Consider the following 26,107-nt stretch of genomic DNA (forward strand, 5'->3'; position numbering starts at 1 on the left):
TCTGTGTTTACTTGTTATAAAGTAAATTCATGTTGTACCAAAATCATTTGTGAAGCAACTCACTTATACAGGCTAAACTTTTATAAGTAAATATACATTAGGACATTTGTATTCCTGAAAATTATCATGAAGTTATATCGAACTTGTAAAGAGCTCATAGTGTACCAGATATTTGGAATTTCTTACTTAATAAGACTTTGAAAACAACTTGGATTTTCTTCATTCTTCTTTAAATCCCCAGGACCTAGCATGTGAATTACTCTTAAAAGGAAAGTAAAAATATTGTTGAACTGTTAAAAGACTGGCTCCCATGTATTTCAGCTTAAAATCAGGAAAAGATGGGCCATGTGATTTGGGGCTCCGTGCTAAATTCCTTTATCCTCACGGTATCCCCTCTTTGACTAACAGAAACATTAACTGCATTCATATTTTTAAGTCAGAACAAGTAGAGCTATTCCTCCTAATTTTCGGTATTCTGAACACCTCGTTCAAGAGAAAAATGCATTTGATCACACACCAACGAAGGCCTGTGCATACACGCACGTAAGCACACTGTTAGGATCTCTCCTCTGTACTCCAGTGTCTCCATTACTATACTTGTTATCTGACTTTTATCTCTCTCAACAAGGATATGAGTTCTTTTGTATTTCCAGCTCCTAGAAGAATACCATAATAATAGAAAATACTCAAACTAGTTTTGTTGAATGAAACAGTGGATATTACAGGAAAGGAATTAAGAAGCTGATTCTAGAATCCACAGTATGGCCGTAGCTATATTTTATCACTTCATCTAAGATCAAGATATTGAGAGAGACTGAGCTCCTACCAGGTACAAGGCTCCGTGCTTATGTTGTGATGTATAAGACGGAGTTTGTGCCCAGTGATTTTATGTCATGAAAGAACACTTTTTGGAAAACCTCATTTCCTCTCCGCTTTGATGCCTGTTACAGAAACGTGACAGATGATGGGATGGAGATAGTCAGTACTGAGTCACTTTTTAATCACTGAATTTTAGAATCATCCACACTTTTCTTACTGAGTTTCTAAATTCTAGCCTCATGCACTAAAATCATGGCAAGTTCTCCTCCATTTGAAGTCTATTGTTTTTTCCTGAATCAGATGCCTAAGTGGTGTTTTGCAAAGTGTGTGGTGCGAAGATTTAGTGTAGGACCTAAGGGGCAAAGCTGAGAAGAGTTTCTGTATTATCTGTCTCTGCTTGTCAAATGTTGGGTCTCCCCATTGTCTTTTTCTGTGGAGTAAAGGGCTCAGAAGAAGAAAAATCTTCAATAGATGTGCAGCTCTATACAGAACGGTCCCCCTGCAACTTTCTAGTCCAGCCGATGGTGAAGTCTCTCACCCTGCTCTCCGAGTTTCCTAACGATGTTGGTATTTGCAAACAGAAACTGGCTTAGATCATCTTTCCTAGAAATTAACTTAAAAAAAAAAAAAGCTGGAATGATGTTAATTGAAATTCTTGGTGTGGCTTGGTTAATACACTTAAATCTTCTCCCACCTTATGGCATATATACATCCTGAGCTGCCTCCAGAAATACTTAGTGACTTCATTAACCAAAGACATGCTGCAGTTTTTGTTATTCTGCTTCATTAGTATGAATGACCATGTTCACATCTGAAGAAATGGACATACTTTTGAACAAAATCATTTTTATTGTTTTTTTTTTTTTCCCGAGTATTTTATCCCAGATGTTGTTGGAGTATCGTCAGTGCTTGCTCTTTTGATCACCCTGTCACTTAGGCTCTGGTGGTCTTATCGGTGAGTCGTATCTCATAGGACTCGTTCTGTTTCTAGGGGAGCTCAATTGCCTCTTTCAGAAAGGCAACAATAAAGACCACTGACAACGCAGCAGGGCTAGAAATCCTGCGATTAGAATAATACTCTGTGTAGAATAGGGGAGACCTAGCCAGCAGAAGTTGCAGCGGTCAAAGCTGGCCCCGGCACTCGTGGACCTCTGCGGCCGTCCCTGCCCCGGTGCTGCCTCAGCATGGGCTTAGGCCTCCGTGACTGCATCACAGCTCAACCTCTCCCTCCCTTTCTTCCTTCCCCTCTCACCGTGGTGTGGGTGTCACTCCCCGAGAACATGCCCTGATAAATGTCCTTCGTGGGTATCTCAGAGTCTCAAGGTCTGTTTCCTAGGAATCCAGCCTGTGATAAGAGAAATGGAAAAGTAAGTCCGTGATCATTGAAACTTAACAGAGTGAAAACCCTGTTCTGTCTCCTAAGTTCGTTCACTAATTAGATCAACTGTTACCTCCACCGGGTTTCCTAATGACTCACAGAACTTAACCTGGTAAGTTAATAAATAGGCAACACAACAGCGCTGTTTTGTTCTTTTTTTGCTTTTTTAAGATTTTATTCATTTATTTGAGAGAGAGAGAGGGAAAGAGACAGAGCCAGAGCATAAGCAGGGAGGAGGAGGCAGAGGGAGAGAGAGAAGCAGACTCTCCGCCGAGCGAGGAGCCCAATATTGGGCTTGATCGCAGGACCCCAAGATCACCACCTGAGCTGAGGGCAGATGCCCAACCGACAGAGTCACCCATGTGCCCCATTTTCTGTTTTGTTCTGTCAGTCTTTATTCAAGTCCTTGGTTGCAGACAGACCACACACAAACCAGGACCAAGTGTGGCCAGATTTGGACATTAGAGATTCACAGTGCAAATGCCTCCATTGTCACAAAGAGGGCTGCAGCAAAACCGGGGAGATAAAATCCCCTGTCCAAACATTATCACTACCTTATCTGTCCTATTCTGTCACTAAAATACTTCATAGCTAACTCTAATAGAGTTTGTGTGTGGAGACACACAAAACGAATGTGATTCCTTAGACAAGAAGGGCATGGGCAGAATCTTTTTTTTTTTTTTTTTTTTTTTTACAATTTTTTTTTTTTTTTTAAGAAGGCTCCACACCCAGTGTGGGGTTTGAACTCATGACTTGTCTACAGGGCAAGAGACCAAAAATTATATGTTCTAACAATTGAGCCAGCCAGGCACCCCCAGAATTCTTTTTTGCCACATGAAGCTAAAAAGAGGGGAAGATATTAATGAGATATAATAGAATAATGCCCTAAAGTAGCTGTTATTTTTAGGCCTGGTAAAATTGTAACTTAGATTAAGAGGTGGGTGACAAATTTTTAGTCTAAGCTATTTCCCCAGAAAAACAGAACAATTTATATAGTCAATTTTCAATTATCTGCCCAAGGAGAAATAGCAATAATGGCAATTATCCAAAAGAGTAGATAATGAACAAATTCATTTCTATTTGACTTTGAAATATTGTTTTGTTTTCCAAAATGAACTTTTGGATGTGGATGCATTTTAAATTCTGTAAAGTTGCTATGCCTCAAACTTAAATACTAAAATTATACTTTAGAAATCAAATGGAAAAAAAGTGGCTTATCTTCTTCATCTTGTCTTATACAGTATATTTCCTTTTCCTATATTATTGCTGAAAACAGATATTATCTCTTACGGTAATGTTAGGTTCATCCTAAAGTCAAGAAAATTTGCATCTATATGTTTCCTAGTTTATATTTTCCTAGCACTGATGATAATTTAATATTCTGGTTGAAAGGATACCTTCCCTCCCTTCCATTGCTTAGCTAAAGTTAATTATATTTAAATTTTGTGTGTGTGTCAAAAAAAAACACAACTGAACAGAATGGGTGGTCAGATAAGGAGTTATGTCCAAGTTAGATTTGAGATGTATAAATGCAAATATCTACCCGTGGGAAATTGGAGTTGGCCACACATACATTTCCCAACCTATTTTGGCCCTGGTTTGGTTATTTTTCATTCAGTGAGTGCTAAATTGTACCCAGAGTTACCTGGCATAAGATCTGACTCATGCTAGCAGTCAGTAACCACTCATTTCCTTTATTCCTTGCTTCCTCTTCTTCATTCAGTAATGTTTTACAAGATGCTTCTTACTCACACTTCATCCACTCTAGTAAATGTTTATGTTGTATTCCATTCCTTTTCTGTATAGAAAATATTCATTTTGTAAAAATGAGGAATTTTTCTTAAGATGCTGAAGTAAATCTTCCAGGTGTTATTTTCCGAATGTCAATATCCAATATGTGTTTTAATTCCTAAAAGCTACCTCCATGGAATTTGATTTATCGCTATTTTTTTAGATTTTTTTATGTAATATCTACCCCCAACGTGGGTCTCAGACTCACGACCGCAAGATCAAAAGTCACATGCTCTACTGACTGAGCCAGCCAGGCACCCCCTGAATTATCACTATTCATCTATTAATAGCCATCGCATTATAAAGGGTAAGTGTGAGGGTTTAGGCACACTAAAACTTGACCACACACTCTCCTGACTTACTCTCAATCATGTGGCACACTCCCATTCTAGAACAGTACACTTTTACATGAGGCAGAGTATTTTATCAAGCATTGCAGTGCTTTTGATTGCTTACTTTAGGTCTCCTTTGCTTTGGTGTTTGACTTGATAAGTATTTGATGTTTGACCAAAGTTGACTTTTTCTCCCTTCAAAGATCTGAATAGTATCTTCAGTTGAACACTGGCAAGGCACTGGAGAGGTGGGTTTAACAAATGGTTAAGCTGGGTACACCTAGTGTCAAGCACTGGCTCTGCTACCTCCCAGGGTGATATTAGACCAGAGACCATCTGTCAAGGTCATGGCTTTCTTATTATTAAAGTAAACATAATAATATAAAATGAAGAGGATTGTGGTGATGCTTACAGATAATGTAGGCAAGTTGGTATACATTAGGCATTCAATAGATGTTGGTGTGCGTTACAAATACTAACAAACATTTACTGAGCGCCTACCTTGTGCAAATACCATTCTAGGCATTTTCTCTGTATCAATTCATTTACATCTCAGTACAACTCTATGATTCAGGTCGTGTTATCACTATTTTATACATGTACCCTAGAGAGCTTAAGGCACGGTAACAGCTGAGTCAGTATTTCAACCCATCCCCTTACACTTAGCCATCGCACAACACTGCCTCTCGTATCAAGAGCAGCCTTTAGCAGAAACTGGAGCCAGCAAGTAGATTCAGGGGGACCACTCATGCCTCTGCCCACACCCCTGGCACTGCCATTCTTCACATCCAGCCACACCGCTTAAACACCACCCCAAACACATACCTGCCGCCAGAGTGTTATTTCCCAAGAGGGCCCACCCTATCTTAGTCACCCAGCTTTACCCAGCATTCATTCCATAACATGAATGGTACGAACAGAAAATTATGCCTCTTGGTATGAAGTTGTATGCAAATGCAGCTTGAGACCCAAGGCTCAGATAGCTGAAGGCTGCTTCTGGTTGCCCTCCAGTCTGTCATTTCCACAGATCTGCTCAGATTCGGCCAGTCTCAGGGTAGTCACAAACGGAAGTCAAAGGCTGTGGGTAAAAGGGAAGGTACTCGTGCTCAGAAGCCCCAGCTCTGCCACTAAATAGCTGAGTCCTTGTCCCCGGCGGCCCTTTGCTTCAGCCCCCAGAACCCCTTCTCATCATTTGGAAATTGAAGATGTCGCATTAGATCTTAGGTACAAGCCAGGCACCCGTGAGCTAGCCCTGACCTTCCAGGAGACTTTGGCTTTAGCCTTGTTCGACCTGCACAAAGTTTTTGTTTAATTTAATTCTACAGTACAAAACAAGAGATTTTTACATGCAAATCCTTATTTTCTGTCTTCCTTTGAAAATCTGAAGTTGTGGCATTATTAGATCTGTTTTTCTTTGTGGCATCAATGAAAACTGTCAGCCGGATGGGAGTGCTGGCTCCCCTCTAAGCTGGGACGTGTGCTTACCAGGTCATCACAGCCCTACCACCACCCCCTGTTGTCTCACACCCGGCCTGCCCTCATCGACGCCACTCGCCTGGTCTTGTAGTAGGCACGTGAGTTTGCAATCCTAGGACCAGCTCTGACCTCCCTTTGTTCATTTGTTCATTATTCTTCTCACTTGATCAACCTGTATTCACTGCTTACTCCTATGCCATTTTGTATATTGTACTTATAGCCTGAATACGAGTCTTTTGTTTTTTAAGGAGCAGAATTCAGAGGCTGATTAGTCTCCATTGTTTCTAAAGTTTTCTCTCTTCTGGCTTTCTACACAGGATCCTGCAGTTTGCTAAGCAGCAGCTTCTCCTGGCATAAGCCACCACTCAGACAAACGGAGACCATGCCTTGCGCCCGGCACCTGCGGTGAGAAGGAGTCCACGGCAAGCTTGGCCCAACAGGTAAGAAAAGGCACTGCTCAGTTACTCAGTCTGTCACTGGGGGAAAATAACGGCGATTCTATAAAAGCAGAAATCGACATCTAAGGACTAACGAGGAAAGAGAAAAGTTTAGTTTCTTTCATTACTGTTTACGTGCTATATAACACGTAAATACCCTTGCCATGAGCCATGAAATAACCCTTGTTCCTGAATGATCCAGGAGAAAAAAATGCAAGCTAAAAAAAGAATGGCCTTTTTAAAAAATTCATATTTACAAGTGCCTGCAAAACCTTTTTCTGATTTTAGTGGTGGCCTCTTTAAAGATGAAACATCGGGGAACTAAATATATGCCTTAGGTGACCTGAGACAATGCCTATTTAAAAATCCATTTCGCCAAGGCTATAGCTAATTGATTCTTGAAACTTCTTTGCTGAAATAACCTTGTCCCACAGGCAATTGTGCTTCAATTATTTCTTATTTCACTTGAAAATAATAGTCTTTTTATATAGAAAATGATGGAATAGTTATAAAAAGTGTCCAAAATAACAAGTAATTGTTAAAATATTTTTATTTAAAGTGATAAAACTCAAGACAAATACTCAGAATATTCCTTCATACGCTAACTTTTTGCCCTAAATAGAGTGCTATTAAGTTTATAGAAATGAATGCAGCCTTCCTGAAGTGTGTCTCAGGAAGAGAAGCCCCACGCTGGCAGCAGGGGACTCAAATCATACTGTTATCTCTTCCACCGTCACCTCTGTGATCTGGGCCACTAACTACAGTTTCCTTGCCCATGAAATGGGCAGTTATTTTAGGCTGCCTTCCAAATACCAGGCTGTCTGACAATGAGGTACTGTGAGTGGGGGTAGCTTTGAGCTAATTCCCTGCAAATTCATTTGACTAAAGCAAATTCAACAAAATGCCGTTCACCGAACTCCTTTCTTCTTTTCATTATTTACAAGGTTTACAGCAATTTGCACTGGGTATGTTGGGTTTTGCCACCTTTGGAGATTTCTATGAGGTTTCAATTGATAGTTTTCCACTTTGCTTCATAACAGCATTTGAGGGAATGCCCAGTGTCTTGGCCTTTGCCCCAGCTGTTATGTAGGGAGAGGACCCTCTGGTAAGGAGTAATTGAGAGGCATCAGAGCATAGCCAGAGGACATCAGAGCATAGCCAAAAGGACATTGACTCAGAGACAGGACACTAACACCATAAGCGTTCTCCAAACTCAAGACAAATATATTCAGTATTTAACTATATTAGGCAGATTGACCGTTTGGGGGAACTAGCCTGGAATTAGCCTCCTGATGTGGTCCTTCCTCCTAAGGCTCTTATAGTTCAATGGAAGAAAAAGATTAGAACGACAGCAGGAAATAAATAATATAATTACATATTGTGATTAGCACTATGGAAAATAAAAGGGGTGCTTAGACAGCAAAGAACTAGAACCAGCTTCATAAAGGTAGTCAGGGCAGGTATGAGAGGCGAGAGGGCTATTCCCAGTCCCTCCCCTTTCCAGGCATGTGATTGGATTGCGCTGCCTCCTTCACCCTGAGATTCCATGAGGCCATGGGTCTTGGTCTGGCCAATCAGTTGTGTGTAGCAATGATGCATGTCTCTTCCAAGCTGGAGCATCGAACTGATGTTACTCCAGCTCCCTGTCCCTATGGCATTTTGCCAGGGGATGTGGTCCAAGATGTGGTTGCTCCCTTCGCCTGGGACAGGTGTCACCTCAAAGAACAAGGACCCCTCAGCCAACCCACACTGGAGGTGCACAGCATGTAGCATGAGCAGACAACAAATTGTTATTGTCTTAAACCACTGAGATATGAAAGTTTTTTGTTAATGTAGCTTAACAGAGACAATCCTAACTATTACAAGAGGCACTCCTGAACAGGCAGAAAGGTGATTTATAGAAGCTTTAAGACAAGAGGCTTTGAGCTTGGTTGGTTCACAGAATTGAAAGAAGGTCAATATGGCTGGATTATAGTAAGTCGGAAAAAGTAGCAAATAATCTTTAGAGTTCCTTCTACTCTCTCAGCTTGTGCCTGTTCTGGCTCTGAGGCTGTTCTGATATTTATATTCCTGGCAAGGCTTGGAGATAGATTAAGTAGCTGACTTTAAATGCTTTTGATTTGTTTACACAAATCAAACTCTCATATTTTATCTCTTGCCTCTGGATTATGATCGTTTTTTATCAAGAACTTTGCATGTGGGCTATTGATATGATAATGTAATCCTAATGCCTTCTCAGGAGCTGAGGGCCTCTATCCTTTCAGTCAATACGAAGATGCACTTGAGTATATAGGCCATTGAGAGCCTAGCCGAGACTCAGGATGGAAGCCCACAGCATTTCGCAATTGAATAACATGGAATATTGTGTGATTTTTAAGCTCTCAGCTTTTCATATCAATTTCTAATATTCTAGCAACAGAATCTAGGGAAAAACCCAAACCTTCACGGGACTCACCATAGTTCCTTTAATGTATATGTATGAGAGATTGTCTTTTGCACTGAAGATCTTGTTTGAAAACAAAACAAAAAGCCCCTAGCAAAAAGCAAATTGCGTGAGATGCGGTTTATCTTCTTTGGAAAAAAAGAGGAGCTGAGTCAGCCCTCCTGGGACTTGACAAGTAAGGTATTTCTTTATCCTTGACATTGCTCAGATAGAGCCACAGATATTATAACTGCCTTTATTGAAGTTCGGCAGATTTAGAGGAAATACATCCAGCTGATATTACAGTCATTCTTGTACAGTTCTTAAAGTCTTAAGGATTTTTTATTGAGGTGAATGAAATACTACTTAAGAAAAAGAAAAGTAGGAGAAAGGAAGGGAAATGGATCTAAAATAAAAATGAGGTCCTTAATATAGTCCAGGCTCAGTGCTAAGTGTTTTCATATTTAGTATTATCTCCATACAGGAGGCAGCAGCCCAGAAAGGTTATGATCACGCAGCCAGTGCGTGGCAGACCAAGGAAGGGATGGCGATCTTCCCCCTCTAAAGACCCTTCTCCTTCCTCTCTCCTACTGAGGCTGGATTGTGTACTACTACCCTCCAGAGTAGCCCAGCCTTGCATTTCTGTGATCGCCAGAGCTGTCCTCTGAAAGATAAATACTAGATCATTCTTCGTTTATTACATATCTAGGTTCGGAAGAGCCTCTAAACAGCGCTGCTCGTAATAAGTTGTGCTCTGCTAATTGCACATCTTCCCTTTGTTCAGCCTCATCCTGTATAATTAGCACAGTCTTGAAAATAGAAGTTTTCCATGACATTAAAGTTCTTACACAGCGCACCCTCTAATTATTTCATATTTTCACATTAAGGATAAGATATTCACGGTGGAGGGGGGTAATTCTGTTTGTTAATTAGTTACTTATAGAAGGAGTTCAGGAAAATCAGGAAAAAGAAATTATTGAAATAATTTCTACTTGATTGTGAGATATATATACACAGAGACCAAGGCAGAGGCATATATTTTTCTCATACCCCCATTCTCTCCTGGCTTCTGACATCATCATTTTTGGCACTGGTCTCAGTTACAGTCATTAGGATCTCTTTCTATCAAGGACTTACCTTTCCTTCAAGACCCAGTCAAAATCCTCTCCACTGGTCTTTAAGATATTCACCATTAAAATTAAAATTAAAACTAAAATTAAGCTCTATCTTCCCATCCACCAGAGCACTTTGTATTAATCTTAAAGCATGTCTGTGCTTTGTATTATAGGGATGGGAGCTAGGGCAAAGACGACCAGTGCCTCACTCAAATATGTTTTCTCTCTTTTCTTCCTGGGCATATAACTAGACAATATTTCTTTTTCTTCCTTAGAACTGGGTAAGACCACATGATGACTTTCTCACAATGGAGTATCAGTGGAAGTGACGTGCTACATTTGGGGGCCAGGATTTTTAGGAAGTAGGTGTGCCTTCCCATGCTCACTCTCCCCTGATGCTCTGTGGGGCCCCCAGGGATGATGGAAGGAGCTAGGCTCCTAGATGACCAGGTGGAAAGCTGTCTGGCCAGGTGGGAACACCCCTATTAGGTTATTATACAAATAAGAAATAACTATCAACAAAGCTCGAAAACTTAGCATTTGTTCATTATAGCAGCTATGTGGGCTTACCTCACACAGCATGTGTGTGTTTGTAAACATGAGTCTATGTGTGCGTGACTCCCTCTGTTTTAGAAGCCCTAGAAGGACTGGGACCAAAAAAAAATCATCCTTCACTGTGAGGAAAATTAAACTAAGTAGGTGCCTCATTTGGAAATGGAGCAGATGGTCATCAAAATGAAGAGTGGAAGGTACTCTAAAGCACCTCTAGCATTGGGGATGCCATTTTCTCATTCGCAAGCAACTGTCAAGAATTTTATAAATAACCTCATAAGTGACTAGAGTGGAGAATGAAAGAGGTACCCAGTTCCCATATTAAAATGTGTCCTAGTTCCTTACTCATTCAAATAGTCATCATTATTTCAATCAACAAGTAGGTATTAAACACATTCTATATGCCAGGCAGTCTTCTAACAGTGCTGATCAATAGCAGACCTGGCCTCATCTCACTCCAAGTCCACAGTCCAGCGGGAGAGCCAGATACCCACTGCACACTACTGAACAGGCACTCAGCTTCCCGTCCGGGCTCTCCGGTTCCTCATCTGTAAAAAATAAAAAAGAAGAAGAATATTACATAATTCTCAGATTTTGTTGTATTTTTTAATTACATAATATTTAAATACAATGATTGTAAAATAGCATCATGCTGGACACTTGAGTTTGATAAACACTCAAGAAACCTTAGCTATCATTATTTGTATTAGTTTAGGTAAATAACATAAGATTACATGACAAAAAAAATTTTTGAGTAAACCGAGGGAAGGGTATGTGGAACACAATTTCTCCTTCACAGTGACTCCTGATATGAGAATTGAGAGGCTGGGAATAATGTTCCATAGTTTTAAAAATAAAAAACAGTGTGTGCAAAGGACCAGTGATGTGAGGAAGCATTTTTGAAGACTTCAAAAAGAGTAAGAGTAGCTGGAGTGTAGAGAGTGAGGAGGAAACACTGCAGAATGAGGTCATGCAGAGCCTTGGGAACCACCGTGTAGTCATGCTAAGAACTGACCTTCTTCCGAAGTAAAATAGAAAGTCACTGAATGGTTTCAAACGGGTCGTAGAACAGAATGGTATGATCGGCTTTGTCTTGTAGAAAGATCACTGTGGCTGTAAAGAAAAAAAGGTTGGAGGGAAACAGAATGTGTATGTGGACCACTTAGAAAGACTATAGGAGCCACCCCAAGAATACCCACAGAGAGGTCAGGCAGTGGTAGTGAGGACGGAGTGAAGTAAAAATAGAAGTTTCCGAAGTGACACTGGCAGGACTTGGTGATAGATTAAGTATAAGATAAGGAGAGAGAGAGAGAGAAAGGGAGAGAGGGAGAGAGAGAGAGAGAAAGGGAGAGAGGGAGAGAGAGAGAGAGAGACAGGATGGATGGAAGGAAGGAAGGAAGGAAATAGGCAAAACTTAGACTGAGAGGAAAAGAGGGGTGTATATATAAGAGGAGTTGTATTTTAAGGACTGTGGAGTCAGTGAGTCTGAAATCTGAGAAGGGAGGCCAGCAGGATGGAGACTCAGGAAAGAATTACAGTTGGAGTCCAAAGCCATTCTGTTGGAAAACCAGAAATAGCAGGCATTGCTATTCATTTGAAAAGCAGTCTGCTGGAGAATTCCCCCTTGCTCAGGGAAGACCCACTTTTTATTCAGGCTTTCATCTAGTTGGAGGAGTCCTACCCCTCCCCACCCCCTACCACATTATAGACAGAAATCTGCTTTACTCAAAGTCCACTGGCTTAAATGTAAATCTCATCTAAAATACCCTCACAGAAACACCCAGCATAATGTTTGACCACATATCTGGGCACCATGGCCCAGCCAAGTTGACTTGTAAAAGTAACCATCACAGAGACATACAAGGAAAAAGGAAAACCAGAAGGAGGGACTATTTCCTAGGCCCCATACTAGGTGCTGGGAATACAACTTATATGGTGGCGTACAGTGTGAACCCGGGAGTCAGACAGCCTGGGTTTGAACACCAACTTTGTTATTTGCCTTGTGACCTTAGGAGCCTATAGGGAACTGGGCCGGCCTAGACTGGACCTGGCTAAGACAGAGTGAACAAGATGGATCTAAGCAGTTCCAGCTGTGTGCAGTGCAGGGCTGAGGAGAGGGAGCCAGGTGAGCTCTCTGCAAATAACACTCACTGCTGCCCTCTCTCTGGCCACAGACATGGCAGTTTCCCTTCGTTGCATGGCCACTGCCCAAGTTTGCGTTTCCGATGCTGTGTTTGTTTCTGGCCTTGGATGTACTATAACCAAAGACCTTCCTGAGCTGAGCCTTGGCCACTGAACACACTAGAATGGAAACCAGAACATTATATAATTCCTAGGTTGAAAAGAGAAAAAAAGGAGTCCCAAGGATGGGAGTTGGAGTTAGGGTTGGCCACATCACAGTGCTCCATCCTGGGATTTGAGGGCAGGTATTCTTGGTAAATTTTACTGAGCCCTGAAAAGACAGCACAGAGAGATCTGTAAGCACAGTAAAGACTTCTCCAGGCAGCAAACGTGTGGCAACCCAGAGTAGTTGCTGCCTCCCCTTTCCTCCTAGGCCAGTTTGTGCTTAGCTCTCTAACAGCAAATATGATTAAGTAAGGATGTATTTTCCAGTTGCCTCAGCAAATATTTATTCAGCTGTGTGCAAGGCACCAGGCTTTCTCACCAGGCTGCAACCCGTCTCACACATCTTTGGCTCTCTGACCTAGGCCAGAGCAGGAAAGTAGCAGTTGCTCTATAGATGTTGGTCGAATGAATTAGCATAAACCATATAGTATTAAGGCATATGGAAAATGCCCTATAATATGATATGGTCAACAAATCCTTCTTCACTAATAAAATCTACTTGAGATTCCACAAATGGCTTCTCATACCTTTCCTAAAAGCACAAAATATCCCTCATACTCTAGTGAAATAAGTCTAGCATATGATAAACTGCCTTATAAATTAATTAATATAACTGTGGGAAAATGGCCTATGGGCATTTGAAACGGCCAGAAATATGATAGGCCAAGATTGTATAGTTGAGGAGAAACCCACTTTAGTGGGTTCTGATATCTTTGTTCTGCTATTCTGCAGTGTAGTGGTTGCTCGTATTTTTCTTGTCGCAGTCCACGTAAGAGAGAAATTTCTCGTGGGTCGCACACTCCCAGTGGGTCTTAAGCCACGCCCCTTTCTTTGTCTCCCAGGAAAGTTAATCAGAGGGCATGTGAGTAAAATCAGTGTCTTTACAAGGATAAACTTAAATCGGCTCTAATTTTTAAAACCGAAACCCAATAAGGGGCAGCATTTATTGAGTGTTGACTGTGCGCTAAGCCCTGTGTCATGAGCTGTGCACCTCTGACCCCACGTGAGCTAAGAACGAGGGCTTGCGCTTGGTTCTACGGCATCTTCATTCGGCAGGTTAGGAGACAGAGACCTATGGAGATTACAGAATGTTTCAAGACTAATGCATGTCTAGGAGTGGAATCTAGGTCTTTACATTTACACTCTCCTGTCTCCGAAATCGTGCAAACTTCAGCACTTGGCGACTAGTATTATACGTTTCCTGTGATATCCCTCACAACTGACTGCCACAATCTGGATATTAGCACATAGAGAACCTTTTCCCAAGGAGACAGTGCTGCGTTTATCAAAACTAGATTTTGCTCCGTGGTTTGAACCCAAGTCATTTATTTGAGTCACTTTAGGTCTTAAAAAACAATAATGTAATAACCATCTTTTATTGAGTGTCTTTTATGTTTCACTCACTATGTCAGACATTTTGCAGAAATTATTTCTCATATTGATTAAAATATTCCTAATGTTGTATTAATGTATTTATATTATATTAGTATTAGATTTATAATGTAACAGATATACAAAGTATTATATATAAAATTGGAACGGAACAGAAGAGCCAAGTCTTGCCCCACTTACTAGTTTCATTTTCAGGCTGCAGGACCCTCTGCCCTCCCCTTCCCCATCCCCACTCTCCGCAAGTCTCATTTGCCGCCTTTCCTCCTCCTCTGGTTCCTTCTCCACTGGCCTCACGGCCACCGCTCCCCCAGCTGAGACTCAGCCGCTGGCTTACTGACAGGCCCCGCAGAACAAGTCTGGGAGGACCATCCTCAGGCTTGAGGGAGGAAGGCCAGAGGAGAGCACAGGAAGTAATAGAAAGAGAAGCCCGTAGGAGGTATGTGTTCCCAAGGTGGGGTACAGATCCCCAGCAGGAGAAAGGAGGAGGTGAGTGGTGTGAGAGGTGAGCGAGGAGAGAGCACGTTGGGGCAGCCAGCTCCTTCAGGTGAGGAAATGAGAAAAGCAGCAGAAAGGGCTACCGTCTAGCTGCTGCAGAGTCTCTGGGGAGGAAAGGAAAGAGGAAAGAAATCTCTAGAGAGCGCCGATGATTTTTTATGAGGAAGGAAAACCACGAAGAAAGAGCAAAAGCAGATTTTTCCAGCCAAGCTCTACATTTGTGTGGGAGTCCTGTTGACTGACAATCAGATCATTTCTCTCTGTTGTTCTCACCAACCACCATCTGGAAGTCCTGCCCCAGGGAAATGCCCTCAGGACTAAGCCAAAGGAAATTCTCTGGAGCCCTTGCCACTTGAGCAGCCTCCTGAGTGACAAGCCCCTCTAAGGCCAGCCTTGGTTACAGAGCAGGGAGCAGGGTCAGTAGTAGGTAGGCTGTGGGCCAAACAGACCACTGCCCAGATTTGGATGAGGCCAAACATGAAGCTGGAATGGGGTGGAGTAGGGATCAAGTCATGTTAAAAACAAATAAATACACGTGTTGGTCGGAAAGGAAAATCAAAAATAGATGCAAGTGATTCCGAGCTATCAATATTTCCACTGAGGCATCGTACATTCTTCGATTTCAAACTTGCCCATAGTTTTAAAGCATCCATATCAATATGGGCACATTGTTCTACACATTTGAAGAGGATGGTGCCAGTGGTGATTATCCCGGATGTGTCCGGATTTAGTTGAAAAGGTTGGTGCACGTCTGGCACTCTCCTTTGTTGCACAAAAAGTTGATTTAGACCTGTAGCTGTTTGAAAATATATACCACCAAAACCGAGAGTTTGAAGGAAAAGTAAACGAGCGCTTCTTAACCTGTATTTTCACAAACAAGTGATTTAATCGCTTTGATTTTAAATTAACAAATCAAGACGTCAGTCAATTTGATTAAAAACACATGCACCATCTAATTGATTTGTTGACTGCACTGACTCGGCTTGAAGAGGCAGCATGGTGTGATGAAAAGAGAAGTGGCTTGGGAGCCAGGCAGCCCAGGCGCCAGGTTGGGCTCCACCACACACACCCCCGTGAGAATCTGGGTGACCTCTGAGCCTCAGGACACTCATACCTACATCCTGAATTCCAGTGATAATCAAATGAGAGAATGTGGTAGAAATAAGTTTGCACGCTAGAAAGTTCTGTACAAAATTCAATTATTACTATCGATAACTGTCATAAAACCCCAAAGCCAAGTATTCATCAATCCTTTGAAAGACTAACACTATATTTGATACACTTACTCTTGGCAATCCTCCCATGTGTGACAACTTCTGTCCCTCTCCTGTCTGAGTCATAGTCCCTACTAGTTTTCAACAGTGCCCTCTCTTACCAATTTAATTCAGCACCACTGGCATAATAAGCCCAACTACTGCTGCAGTTAATAGAAATTCTCCTTTAAATGAAGTGCATCTGCTGTGACATCTGTTTAAAACCCATCGAGAGGAGTCAGTGTTCACAAGCAAATTGAGTAATTACTATGTAATTACACTATAAATTGTGCAGTCATTGATTTGCCCTTAAAATTCATATCTTTTGGATATACTCAATATGAAAACCACCTGGGTTCTTCCAAAATGTGCAGATATGTTCTTAAAATGGCCAATGTAGGGATTTGAGCTAAACACCTGTGGCCAAAAAATTAAAGTATCATCTCTAGAAGAGAGAAAGTGTTGCAGGGAAAGGAGTTAAAGTGTGGAAGGAGATGTTAATAGAGTGGAAAAGAAAGGGGAGGGATATTTTGAAGGCCAATTATCTAAGTGCTTTCTCAGTCATTTCATAAGACCTGTGAAATTGCTAAGCCTCGCTGGCAGGAGAAAATGCAGGAAGAAGAGATGCAGGATTTCACCTGTTCTGAGAAGAGCCCATCACTCTGCACACTGTTTGGATGTTGGGAAACTTGTACCATAGGTAGAGAGTAGCAGAATTAATGATTCAAGAAATAGAATCTAATACACCTTGATAACCTTTATAATTTACACCAGTGAAAACTGAGACCTAATACTTTACTAACTGGTTACAAAGCATAGCTCTATGGTGCTTCCTGTAAATCCATTTTTAGAAAGCCAAACAACAGATATTTATTAACCACATACATTGAGTACGTATTGCATACAAGGCTGTATTCTTGTAACAACACAGAATATAAGGAAATAAGGCAACATCACAGCGTAGTGGAAGGAAGGCTGACTTTGACCCTGGCTGACTCGAGTTTGAATCCTGGCTCTCCCAGATAGCTGTTGGGTTGAGCCACGAGAAGCTGCATATTTCAACGGTTTTTAAGCTATGTAGTGGCAATAGCATAGTGGCAATTTTATGTGGTTCGACCAAAAAGAATGGGAAAAAGTCTCTTAAATACTCTAGGCCTCAATTTCTTCATTGATAAAAAGGAGGATGATTATTTGGGAATTAGAGAAAATGTGTTATGCTTATAACAAATATTCATATAAATGTTTAGAAAAAGTTTATAGTGGGGCGCCTGGGCGGCTCAGTTGGTTAGGCGTCAGACTTGATTACAGCTCAGGTCATGATCTCAGAGTCCTGGGATTGGGCCCCAGCTTCAGGGTCCGAGCTCAGCAGGGGGTCTGCTTGAGATTCTCTCCCTCTCCCCCTCCCCCCACCACATGCACACACACTCATGCACTCTCTCTCTCTCTCTCAAATAAATAAATAAATCTTTTTTTAAAAAGGAAAGTTTATAATAGGAGGGATGTAGAAACCTCCTACCCTTGATCCTCCCAGAGAATGTACTAAGCAACACCATTACTATAGAGTGGGAACAGCAACAAAGTTAAGACAATGTTGCAAAAGCCAAAGTTGTGGGAGTCTCGCTTCTGGCCACTGTGTGTTTTAAAATAGAAATTACACTAAATACTTACTGTTAGGAATTTTATTAAAATGAGAGGATCCACTTGTTAAAACAAAAGCATTTGATGCTGTTCATAAACATGCAGTTATATGTCCAGGTAAAACCAAAATTCTATGCCAAAGAGCCACCTTCAATAAACAGCATATTAAAATCAAGTTAATCTTCAATGACACGAATAGCCAATGGTTTGATTTTAATAGCACACTACTTTCCAAACTTTATGTTCCTCTGCAGTCTTCAAAGGGTAAGTCCTATGGAGGGACAGGATGCAGTTTTACAAAAGGAACGTTAAAAAAAAATGCCACCCCAAACCAGCGAGTCACGTTTCTAGTCAGTTTGTTTCCTTTGCTGGGGGGGGGGGTAGGGGGAGCAGCCACACTTAACAGCATCAGAGGGAGCGGCAGCGGAAGAGCCAGTGCCATCAGTCAATTTGCTAAGTAGAAACAAGAAGCAAGTTCAGTGGAGCAGAAAGGTCCCTGCCTCTGTGGAGTTGATGGAGAGAAGGAATGTGATTGGTTTCTTAAGGGGCAGGCAGAGGGGCGATGTGTAATTTCGCCTCCCCTCGCTAAACATGCCTATCAGAGATGACGCAACACCTTAAATTACACATTATGCAAATGACAGTAGCAGTTTGGCACCTAATGCAGTCTCCTACCAGAGTTTAGATTCACTCCCACTGTTGTCTGTGAAAGTGAAAATAAGCGTGTCCCCCTTCCCCTCCCTGGCTTCCTTGTCCTTGAAATATAACTCCCTCTAAGCCCCACAGCTCAGAGGCTAAGCAGATGGCTCTGTCTCCTTGTAGAGGTTATGAGCTCAAAACTCCCAGACTGGGAAATTAATTTAACAAAAACAAAAATAGAGGCACCAGTGACCCTTGCAGATCATACAGTGAGGATCTCAGGGAAATTCGGTTCTTTAAACAAAATTCAGAAATATCCTGACGATACTTCAGCACCAATGAGTCAGGTGAAAACCATACCCAAAGGTAGCTATTTCCTGATTTGCTCATTGAAAAGTGACACTGGAACAGTGGAATAACTATGTGGGGTATATATTTTTTGGTGCCACCATTGAAGTGGACATGTCTTAATCTGGGGAAAGGAAAGCTGAAACTTCTGATCTGTCCTCACATAAGTACTATAAAAGGGAACTGATTTGACCATCTCCCACCAAGTTCCAGGGTAACACTGGACGATACGTGCTGAAATTATAGGAATAGTTAGTCTGTACGGAAAAATGACATCTTTACGTGAACTTGATCAGATCCTAGCACAAATTCCCAAGGGAAATTCTAAAATGTCTCTGCCTATAGCTCTTAAGAAGCATCTATATCTAAGATGCTGTCATTTGTCCCTGGAGTAGATGATTGTCTTAAATCATCTCTTTTGGGGGGGGGGCGGATTTGGTAAGCTTTCACATTTTATGTTATTACGTTCAGTTAGCCACTGTATAGCACATCATTAGTGTTTGATGTAGTGTTCAGTGATTCATTAGTTACATATAACACCCAGTGCGCATCACAGCATGTGCCCTCCTTAATACCCATCACCCTGTTACCCCCTCCTCCACCCCCTCCCCTCTAAAATCCCCAGTCTGTTTCCCGCGGTCCATAGTCTCTCATGGTTTGTCTCCCTCTCTGATTTCTCCCCCTTCAGTTTTCCCTCCCTTCCCCTATGGACCTCCGTGCTATTGCTTATGTTCCACATATGAGTGAAACTGTATGATAATTGTCTTTCTCTGCTTGACTTACTTCACTTAGCATAATCCCCTCCAGTTCCTAAGACTACTTCCAACATTAAAATTTAAACTGTAAGGATGAAATCAGAGTTTTTAACAAAAGCAGGCTCAGTGTTGGACTTCTATGTCAGTGAAGGGTTGAATTCTGTGGTAGATTATTATCTAAAAAGAGAACTTTACTGGACAAAATATGGTGTGCTGGTCTGCATTTCAAAAGCACTCTCTAACACAGGTCAGAATTCAAAAATAAAAAGGAATCAGGTCAGGGCAATGGCATTCTTGTGGGTCACAGGATCTTTAAATCCACTCAGACTAAAAGGAGCTTCCATTTTGTATCTTTGCATGAAGGCTCAGTGCATGGACCTGTCTTCCGTGTAAACATTCGTGCCCCCGGTAGAAAACTAAACTTGACGTCAAGAAATAGATGGCACCCAAACAAAGTCTAGATTTTTCTCTATAAAAAAGTCAGCCCTATCTGAATAATGGTCTTCCTAGTGTACATCTTTCGTGGGAAGATGGAGAAAGACCAGCTTACCTTGGCTTGTCTGTCCTTGAAAGGCACAATGTGGTCTCTTTTCCAGAAGATAACAAGTCTCTTAATAGAATCAGAGACCCGAGTTTTAGCTTTAGATTCTACTGGTTCTTTTACTTTGGTTACAAATGGGTAATCACTCTACAGACATTCCCCTTATAAGATGTTGTGATGACATTTCTAAAGCAATTATACTTGTAAACGCCTTGAAATCCTTTTCAAGCAAGCGAAGAAACGGCTGCTGCGTCACATGCTGTCCTGCATTTCACTGAGAATGACAGCTTGATAAACGTACCTGTGTAATACTTAGAACCTCCTTGAATAGCTTTTTATAAGCGTTTTTTTAAAAAGCTGCTCCATAGTGTTACATGAGTTTCAGGGGTACAACACAGTGATTCAGCAAATTCGTACATTTGGCTACATTTGCCACAAGTATAGCTACCCTCTGTCCTGATACATTGCTATTTCTCAAATTAAAAAAAAAAAATTTTTTTTTCCAATTTTTAAAAAATCTCTTCCAGAGCCATCTCCTCCATCCAGGGTTCTAACGCAGTATGGATAGGCTCAAGGTGTTCACCCACCAGAAAGAAGGTTGGCTTTTGTGGTTCATTCACATCTGATGTTTGATCATTAGGAGCCGCTTTTGTGTCTGAAGGGAGACCAAAAATTTGAGATAGTGCCTTTCTGTGCCTTGAGGATAAGAAAAACAATGGGATTAAGCCTCCAATCTGGCAAAGTCCCCAAAGATATTGAGATGATATGGATACTCTTTCACATTCCCCAATTAGCAAACCTGACCACAGTGGCGTTGCCACACTTGTCTGAACAGCTTCTGCAAAATGTACAAATGAAACGTATCAGCCATCTAATGAGAATCGAAGGCGTGCTCCAGCCTTCCCCTTTTCCTAAGCGGGGTGAGAAGCAATACCAGGCTGGTTTTTAGCCAGTAGCCACTGAAGCCATGTTCCTAATTAGGAAAGTAAAATGCCCCAGACAAAAATACAAAAAAATCCAAGTCTTTACAGTAAGTCAGATTTTGAGATTCTCTATTTGCTGCCAACAGAATAGCTCAGGGAGAAGGAAAATAGGATAAACCACAGAAAGTAAGGATGGAAGGCTAATAGGTTTGTCATTTTAATGACTATAATATGTTTCCATATTATACCATAATATGTTTCCTTTAAAATACAATCACCTCTTGATTTTTTTCTTTTTGTTTTGTTTTTTTGTTGTTGTTATTTCATTTTGTTTTGTCTTTTTGCTTATTTTTGTTTAAACACCAGAAACTATCGACTTGGTCCAGGGTTTTGGACAGTTGAATAGACTGTAGTTTGGCATAAATATTAAAGAAGTTGAAAAAACAACCCACATGAATTCAAATTTATTCTCTGAACGAAGCTATAAAAAGATATATATTATTACAAAAGTTACTTTGTAGACAGGATAGGAGGGACTTGTTTTATCATGTCTTCTGTAGTGCAATAAAAGCCAGTGGCCAAAACAAAAACACTTGAGTTCTCTTCAGTTCTTTAGATTGAAGCCTGAGTTGAAAGACCTGGAGGAAAGCGGTAACCACATGTCCACTGCCCACGCTGATGCCCGGCAAGTAAAACACCACTGCTGTGCCGTATGGCTCCAGCAAATCTGCCCCACATCTGTCTACACTGAGCAGGGCACCTTTGCAACATCTCATACATACTTCCGTGTCATTTATTTCATGACTCACAACACTATATTAAAATAAACTCCAGGTGACGACGTACTGGACTTCAACTCCTTAGAGGACAATGTGTTATGGAACCTTCTACCCCCGAGAGTTAACACAGTGCCTGCCCATAAGAGAAAATTAACAATAGTATCCTAATTCATAATAAAATGTATTAAAGTATTTAAAGATATGTATGATTTTCTTCATACATAAAAATTCGCAATAGCATTTATGAAGCTCTAATATGTGCCCAGACTGACAGTGAGTGCTTTCCTGATATTTATTCCATTTTGTTTTTGTGACTCTGAGGTAGGCCCACTTTCCTGTCTTCTCGCTGTGGAAAGGATTGCAGAGCAGTGGCACAGCTAGGGAACAGCAGAATGGGAACCTCAGTTGTCTGACTACACGATCCATCGTTCTAACACTTCACAATACTGCCTGCTGGTACAAGTCCCTTAACCAAATGCCTTTTCAAAATATTAATGAAAATCCAACCTCTTGGCAACTAAAAGAATTTTTTAGAGTTTGTAGCTGCAGATGTTCGCAATTATTTGACACATAGAGATAGCCACAGTATCTCTAGTCCAGATTGACTTCCTTTATATGATATATTACATTACTCCAAGGTGCGTCACAGGAAGGGCAGCTAGGATGAAAGATAACCAAGACCCCATCCTCACAACAGAGCATGGAGCTGCACTTAGACCGGGGAGATCTAGCCCACCAGCCTCCCTCATGTCATCCTTGACCTGATTCCCAGAAGAACTATGATAGAGAATCTCCAGATAGCTATCCTCAATACTCGATAGTCAGCTCAAATCATGATTGGAGCTGGCTCATCAAACACACTACCAGGTCTTGCTAATTTCAGCCTCTCAATAACTGCCCCAGACTGGGCTGACCATACTATGTATCGTGTAAGTGATATGGGCATTCATTATAGAATAAGTTTTGGGATAAGTAATCTGGAAGACTTCAAACAAAACATGGGACTGTTTCATGCTGCTGTCGTAAGGGCCCCCAGATGCTACAGTATTCTCATCCCAAGAGCCAGAAGGGTTGACTTAGTACTGTTCTGTGGATTTGACCCATAAATTGCAGGTTTCGATGGCCTATATTGTTCCTCTGAAATACTAGTGGCCTGGGAATACGTTGCGGTTGCAGATTAATGAGCCAGGTTGGGAAGTGATGGCTGTCAGCAGCACTGTGAGTATGACTTCAAGGACTCCAGGCGGCAGATCATGGTGGGTGCCTCTGCTCTCTGACACCGCAATTGAGACATGTGAAGTTCCTAGGACAAGGCTTACAGAACCGAGAACACTGTCATCTGTTCTAATATTCATATCACTGGAGTCTCTGAGAATGCTACCAGAATAAACTTGGGAAATGCAGGAAGTCTGTTAGACTAAATATCTGACAATGGAGGGATGATTATATAAATAAAATATGGTAGTAATTGACAACAAAGTGAGGGTAGGTAATGGCATACAGAGGTGTTGATGGTGCTAAAAAAACACATATTTATAATTAAAAAATATAAGATGCAAATGAAGAAAAAACTCTACATCTCCTTGTTAATGGTCCTTGTATCTGCTTGATAGGATTCTGAGTGGTTTTATCTTCTTCTTTGTGTTGATTTCGATCCTTTAAAATTCTGTCCTGAGTATGCACCTTTTTTTTTTTTTGGTCTTAAGTAAGTATCTTTTTTGTACTACTAAAATAAAAGCTTTCTCAAAAGCAATATAGCCTTAAAATACACAATTAGAAAAGTTACAAAAATTAAGAGTTACAAGATACTAGGCTTACAAGAATTCTTTTAAATACTCTAATAGGATTATGCTCACCCCATAAAGTACCCGAAAGTCTGTGACCAGCCTGCCTTTCTTTAGGCCCGTTTTTTAAGAAACAAAAAATACAGTAACAATAATGTGATGACAATGATTTACAGTTCCAAAAGGGAAGTCACAGAGCGTCTTAACTGTCCGGTAGCACACGGCATCTTGAACTGTGTTGCTAGGAAGCATCTAGTAAAAACAAAATTCAGTGTGTCATTTTATGTCTGTCTTGAGATTCTCAAAGGAATAGATCATATTAAAGGCTCTGAGCAGTCCTGCAGTAAGTTAATGTGAAAACTTCATTTAACCCATTGTTTCTGCACATTAGCATCTCACAACCCAAAGTAATAAGTATATCGGAATACAGTCTGGTGACAAGGCAGCACTTTGAAAAACTTCTTCTTTCATACCCATGAATACATTATTCCTATTGGGCATTTACTTATTTGTTTAGCTCTCTGACCTAAGTGGAAGATAAATAATAATCCTGATTTCTGACAATTGCCCCAGGAGCCGTGCCCTAGAGCTCCCCAGGCACACAGACGCGTTGGCACTTCTCTATTAGTCTCCTGGGACTGACACACACCCAGGAACCAAGGAGCTCATTATTCCTATTGCACTTTATGCCTTGAAATTTTTTCAGTTATCAGAGGTTATTCTTTGCCCCATTCCTATTACCCCCAAATGCATATTTCCTTCTTGAATCTGGCAACATATGGCCACTGTAAAGAATTTCCAAGCATACTAAAACCAACCTAATAATAGCTCTGAAGATAATTCCCTGGAAGGGCATTTTTAGCCATGAAGTTATGCTGGCTCCAAACTTTTCAATGTTTATACTCTTATCAGTAGCTTGGAAGTGACATGACGTGAAGCATCTTGTTAGGGGGTTTCATAGAAGAACACAGTACGGTAGCTACTTCACGTAATGACTGCGGCTATGGTAACCCAAGGTGAAAAGCACTATTTGCATCACTTTATCACTCCTTAGAGATCCAGTTTACACATGTTACTGCTGTAACTGGACAAGATGGATGTAATCACAAATGACCCACCACAACACAAGCCAGATAATTTATAAAAAATTGGTTCAGAAAGACATTCAGGAAAGAATAATTCAAGGATTTGACAGTTGACAACTTGTGAAAAAATTTGAAAAATACTCACCCCAGAAAAGGTTCAGATTCTATATTATGTTTTCTGAATTTCTCTTTTATTAATGCCAGGCTAATTGAGTGTGTGTGTGTATGTGTGTGTGTGTGTGTGTGTGTGTTGTCATTCACAGAAATTATATCTTGTATCCAGAAAATTTATTTTTCATCCAGAACTATTACAACAAAGTCATGAGTTCAGGAATTCAATCAGAGGCAGAAATTTGCCTTGAATGGCATAGTGAAAAGGGCCAGGCATGGGAGAAGATATCACACACTCAGACTACACAACACCTTATGGTGTATCTTTCTAGCACATCACATAAATGCTTGCTCTGGAATACAGTCCACTTATCTATGATATCTCAGCTCTCAGGAGCCCTCAGCAAGGGCTCTTGTTGATGTCATCTTATTGGGTGACTGTTGATGGCTATCTATCTGGAAGCCGTTCACTCAACCGTTATTCATTCATCAACTACAGTATTTCCTGCACCGTGCTATTATACTTGGCACAGTGATAAAGATATAATAATAAGAGTAATAAAAATAGTGATAAAGTCAGAGAAAATCTTTGTCCTTATAGAGGTTACAGTTTATTAAATAGGACACAGTTAAAAGCAATGAGGAAACCAGCCTAGGGATTGAGGGGTCTTTCCGTAGGACATAAAGAAACAATCAACCCAAAACGCAATCAGCAGTAACGTTATGAACGTATATTGAAAATGAAGAAATGATGAAGTTGTGGTGGAGAAAAAAATAAATTCATGAGCAATGACTCCTTCTGCATACTTAATTTCAACTACATTCTATCAAGAATCCAACACTCTGCTGTTGCCGGATGGCTCCCTATTCTCCAAGTAAATCAGTTTAACACCTTTGTTTCTTTGCAAATGCTTTTCTCTTACCATTGAAAGTGTCTTCCCCACAACCAATTTTTCTCTATTGAAATCTCTCTATTCACTTTTTAAAATTTGAGATCCAAGTGAAATTCATGTTTTCTGTGAATGTAACCCTATCATCCATATCAGGAATTAACTATTTCAGGGGCGCCTGGGTAGCGCAGTGGTTAAGCAACTGCCTTCGGCTCAGGGCGTGATCCCAGTGTTCTGGGTTCGAGCCCCATATCAGGCTCCTCCACTAAGAGCCTGCTTCTTCCTCTCCCACTCCCCCTGCTTGTGTTCCCTCTCTCGCTGGCTGTCTCTCTCTGTCAAATAAATAAAATAAATAAAATCTTTAAAAAAAAAAAAAGGAATTAACTATTTCAGTTATAATACCATAACTCTAATTATTCCTTATTTCTTCCCACATAGATTACAGTTAATATAACTATAAGCTCCTTAAATGAAGGGAATTTGCATTTTAGTTTGTGTATTTAATATAACATTTATAAATTTTAATCATGGGGACTATCAAATATAATGAATGAGTAAATGCAAACAAGGGCATATTGGTTCTTTTCAGTAATCCTCCCCCCCAGGGGCTTCTGGGGGGCTCAGTCAGTTAAGCATCTGACTCTTGGTTTTGTCTCATGTCATGATCTCGAGGTCATGAGATTGAATCCTGTGGTGGGCTCCATGCTCAGTGGGGAGTCTGATTGAGATTCTCTCTCTCCCTCTCCCTCTGCTCCTCCCCACCCTTGTGCATGCACACTCTCTCTCTCAAATAAATAAAGAAATCT

General features: G+C 40.9%; 1 protein-coding gene across 9 annotated transcripts in view; it reads left to right on the forward strand.

Annotated features, from left to right (window-relative positions):
* Nucleotides 1–26,107, forward strand: part of B3GALT1 (beta-1,3-galactosyltransferase 1) — a 513,181-nt gene that overhangs the window by 467,251 nt on the left and 19,823 nt on the right. For 7 of the 9 annotated variants that reach the window (XM_057318294.1, XM_044381514.3, XM_057318295.1 and 4 more), the window contains one exon: nt 6,114–6,236. The gene's annotated coding sequence lies outside the window, so the exon portion shown is untranslated. Of the gene's footprint in view, nt 1–6,113; nt 6,237–22,544; nt 22,650–26,107 lie in introns of all 9 variants that reach the window. The other 2 variants (XM_057318297.1, XM_026492627.4) reach the window with 1 other exon arrangement.

Source organism: Ursus arctos, unplaced genomic scaffold (assembly GCF_023065955.2).
Source record: "Ursus arctos isolate Adak ecotype North America unplaced genomic scaffold, UrsArc2.0 scaffold_1, whole genome shotgun sequence".
In the NCBI taxonomy this organism is placed as follows: domain Eukaryota; kingdom Metazoa; phylum Chordata; class Mammalia; order Carnivora; family Ursidae; genus Ursus; species Ursus arctos.